A 5,228-nucleotide genomic window follows, 5' to 3' on the forward strand; every position below is an offset into this window, starting at 1 on the left:
CTCTTGCATTTTTTTCCAATTCAAATAGGCTTTCAATTTTCTTTACTAATCATTATAAGTAAAGTAATTTCCTATATTTTACTTTGAAATTTTCATACAAACATATCTTAACTAGGAGGAAAGCAAGTGGCCCTAATCCAAATCTTTTTTACTTGTTTTTCACAAATCAACTAACATCACACTTAACTTAAGTAGGAGGAAAGTAAGTGGCCCTAAATCCACACATCTTGTTTACTTGTTTTTCTAACCAAAGTATTTGTTTCATTTACTTATTTTGGGACTAGGAGTTGGTGTTTGTAAAGAAAGAAAGTTGGCACTTCCTCCCTTTCACCCTTTTGGTGAACCTATGGAGGGATCTGAAATCCTTCTCAAAGCATTAATTTTCCATCTCCCTATATGCTCACAAAAAATAATTAGGAAAGAGTAAATGGCCCACTATCCACACATATTTTCTTTTCTTGCAAGGAACAAACATAAGACAATGTAATTATGGTAATTATAATGGATCACCGCATATGCACATCATTTCAATTCACACCACACACTAAGCTCACTTAAACTTGGTATAAAGGGTATCCTCTTAGTAATATTTGTACTTAGTTTCTTTGATCTTACAGTTTTTTCACAACCTAAGTGAAGTAAATATTCTCTAAAAACAACCTTAACTTGAACATACTAAATTCCCCACAAGGGCCACAAGATAATGTATAGTTCAGGTTAGGACCACGGGTTTGATGGGCCTCCAAATTAGACACAAATTAAGGCCCATCCAACCTTTCTTAGGCACATGAAGGCTATATTAAACCTCTCCTTCTACACTTAATAATTTTTTTTTTAGCTTTAATATGTTCTTAGGAAGGTTTAGAGATAACCGCATATGATGTGCCTAACATTATTTATTTTTGTAGAATATTGTGAAAATATTGGGCAAATTACGAGGATTTGGAGGAGGAGATAATCTAGGGACTTGCTACTTACTATAGGAGGACCAATATTTGATAATAAATGAACAAAATATCATGAAATTATTGACAAACTATGGAGCTACAGTGATTGAGAAAGTCTAGGAATGTGCTCCTTGTCATTTAATGCAAATTCCTAGTGTTGGGAACCAGATTTACTATTTGAGATATTTTAGAGGGGAGAACTTACTCCTTTCAGGGAGAATGCTTCCCCATAAATTTGTATAAGTACCAATTCGAATTTTCCTCTATGGGCATGTATTTCTTTGTCTTCTTATGGAGAAAACTTGTTATTTAGCAGCTCCACTTTCATTTCTAGTAGGGTTGTGCTTGGATTGGTTCAAATAATGAAGTTTGGTGCCATTTTTAGCTTCTAAAGCTTGGTTTCCTTCATAGGAATATGAGTTTACTTAGGCTTGGCCATCCCAGGAGCCTCAGATCCCTCTTGTATAATTTATTTATGTCCTTTGAAAGTCTTTTTCACGTGCATCTCTTATTTATGCATTTACTATTCATGCTTCTTTTGTTGTAGGTTGTGTTGGTTAAATGATTGAAGTGAGTTGTTTTGAAGGCTTTTTATAGAGTCAAAATCATGATACATCCTTAGAACAACTTTGAAAATTCATATACATCATTGATCTACTTGGATTGGGTTACTAATTCATGAATCTAGAATTTCTGGAAGTCTCTTGTAGTAAAATAGTAGTAATTTTTTGCTATTTTTTAGAACATGTTATGAGCTTCATTTGAGTTGATTCCACTTAAATTGGACCATAAAAATATTCAAGTTAATAACAAAATTTATCCCATATCATTTTCATTTGATTAGGTTAGGCATTTGGTGGGTTAACTAGCTCACTAGTTCTTGAATTTCCAGTTTTTAAAGTAGTAATTTTCTGCTATTTCTTAGCACATGTTAATAGGGGTATTTTGAAGTGATTCCACTGGGAATGGAGTCCTAAGACATACTAATTAAGAAAAAAAAATTCCCATCCCATTTTCATTTTATTTACTTGGGCATTCGGCAAGTTATCTCCTCGTGTAGCAAAACAAGACCTCATGTAGCACGTGTAAACTTGACTAGATTCGCTCCAAAATCTTGGTTTTTGTTTCTTAGGCTTGAATAATGACCCCTAGGCTATAAATACATGATTGGGGAAGAATAAATAACACTTAGGACTTTCCTTTTTACAAAGTATATTATGTCTATTTCTTTGAATTTATGCTCTTAGGATTTCAATTACAAATCGTTGTTCTTGCATAGCATTAGTTTCTTTTCAAAGCAACATTTCCATTTCTGCAACTATTTTAGGAATTTATTTCATGACATGTTGTATGACATGTTGTATGCTGCAAATATAGTGTCAACACCTCTTAATTTTTTACGAACCCTGGGTTAACAAGTTAAGTTGGTAGCCTTGGGAGTTGCAACATTCTTGTTGCAATACTGAGGCTCATCACTTTTTGGCACCATTTCCAAGGAGGTTTCAAAGCATGTATTATTTTCTTCCCTAGTTGATTAATTTATTTTACTTTCCACAAAAACAAAAATAAAAATTTCATTAGGCATATTTCATTTCAAGAACAAAAAATTGCATTTTTTTTTTTTTTATTAATGGAAAAACCTGTGAGCAATTTAAGAAACCGACGTTTCGGACTAGCTAGGTGAGTCCATCATCAGGGCAATGAGATCTGAATTATGAGAAGAGAGAGTTGAGAAACTAAGCTATTAATAGAAGAATCGAAGGTTATCTCTTAGCTTGTACTGTCGGCTGGAAGATTTACATTTATAAATTAATTAATTCAATTTAATTTCAATAATATTTTTTTTTTTTTTTTTTATTAATTAATTTATTAATTTATTTTTATTTGTTTATATATATTTATATATCTCTTTTATTTAAAATTTCAAAAATGAGATAAGTTAATAAATAAGTTTTATTTAAAAGACTTATATGTAAATATTTTTATGTTATACCTAATGATGTTATTTATTAATTTATTAATTTATTTTTATTTGTTTATATATATTTATATATTTATTTTATTTTACATTTCAAAATTGAGATAAGTTAATAAATAAGTTTTTTTTTTTTTTTTTTATAAAAGACTTATATGTAAATATTTTTATGTTATACCTAATAATGTTATTTGTTTTGAAATAATTGCAAATGAAGAAATTTAAACTAACATAAAATATGAATTAAGTTAATAAATTAATTTAATTTAATTTTTATTTATATTGTTTATTTATTTATTTTTCTTTTATTTATTATATTCCATTTTTTTTTTTTTTTTTTTATTATTATTATTAATATTATTATTTATTTTATTTTATTAAATTGCAGTTAGTAAATAATTTTTATTTAAAAGACTTATATATAACTAATTTTATTTTATGTTTTTTATTATTTATTTTGTTTTTTCATATTGTGTGAGATATTATATAAATGAGATGTTTGTTTTGAACTGATTTTAATTGGAGAAAATTAAATTAATACAAAATTGGATTAAATTAATAAATTAATTAATTTCATCAATATATTATATTAATTGTTTATTTTTAAAATTATGTGATATGCTGTATAAGTGAGATCTTTACTTAGAAATGATTTAAGAAGAAGAGATTATTGTATGCATTAATTTATGTAATTAATTAAATAAGTTATGAATTGTCAAATGTAGTCATAAATAAGTTTTATTTAACAGACTTATATGTAAATATTTTTATGTTATACCTAATAATGTTATTTATTAATTTATTAATTTATTTTTATTTGTTTATATATATTTATATATTTATTTTATTTTAAATTTCAAAATTGAGATAAGTTAATAAATAAGTTTTATTTAAAAGACTTATATGTAAATATTTTTATGTTATACCTAATAATGTTATTTGTTTTGAAATAATTGCAAATGAAGAAATTTAAACTAACATAAAATATGGATTAAGTTAATAAATTAATTTAATTTAATTTTTGTTTACATTGTTTATTTATTTATTTTTCTTTTATTTAATATATTCCATTTATTTATTATTATTATTAATATTATTATTTATTTTATTTTATTAAATTACAGTTAATAAATAATTTTTTATTTAAAAGACTTATATATAACTAATTTTATTTTATGTTTTTTATTATTTATTTTGTTTTTTCATATTATGTGAGATATAATATAAATGAGATGTTTGTTATGAACTAATTTTAATTGGAGAAAATTAAATTAATAAAAATTGGATTAAATTAATAAATTAATTAATTTCATCAATATATTATATTATATGTTATTTTTAAAAAATTGCATTATATTAGCATTCTCATTCAATGTTTTTTTATAAAACAAAAAAAAAATACTTCTCCAACACCAACCCCCCCATTTGATTATGTGGTGTAGTAAGAACCACATCACCATTCACTTTTGTAGGTCGAAGAATAACATGTAAGAGATAAGGTAGAAGAAATGGATGGAGATGATGACAATGAGGAAGATCCTCTTGGATTTCCCATTCACGATACCGATATCAGTGTCCATATGAAGAGAATCAGTCCATATTTCCTTCCCAACTTCCATGGTATAAGGTCAGAGGATCCAGAAACCTTTCTCTTTGAATTTTAAATCCTTTGTAGATCTTATGGTTACTTACTAAACACTCAAAAATTGACATTGTTTCTGACAACATAGAAGGATAAAGCTCTTAAATGTTCATGAGTTTAGGGACTAATTTAATAAGATCATGGAATGATATGCAAAATATATTTCTAGAAAAATATAAAGAGCATGATCTTAAAGAATAAATATTTAGAATGACTCAAAAAGAAGATGAGAGCCTTGAGGATCTAATAGAGAGATTCACGTATAATGTTAAGAGGGAAAAATTACATCATTTAGGATTTGACAAACTAAAAACCATCTTACTTAGAACAATTAGAGATGACTCGATTGATCTTCTTGATCTCATGAGTAGAGGTGATGTATACCAATTATAATTTGAATAAATTTGTGAAACATGCAAGCGCATATCAAGAGGAAGGGGAAGAGTAAATAAATCAAAATCAAGATTGGTAAGTCAAGCTGAACTTGGAAATTTTCTTGATAAACTTAAAACATAAATTCTTAGCAATCTAAGCAAACATGTAGAAATGTTAAGAATGCAAGATGAGAAAAAACAAGATGATGATATTTGTAGTGTCCATGAAAAATCAGATGTTATTAAATATTTCCCATCATTACCGAGGTTGAAGGAAGTTACCAAGAGGA

The sequence above is a fragment of the Pinus tabuliformis genome, chromosome 4_1 (genome assembly GCF_031772625.1).
Source record: "Pinus tabuliformis cultivar Carrire ecotype Pingquan chromosome 4_1, CPIR1, whole genome shotgun sequence".
In the NCBI taxonomy this organism is placed as follows: Eukaryota; Viridiplantae; Streptophyta; class Pinopsida; order Pinales; family Pinaceae; genus Pinus; species Pinus tabuliformis.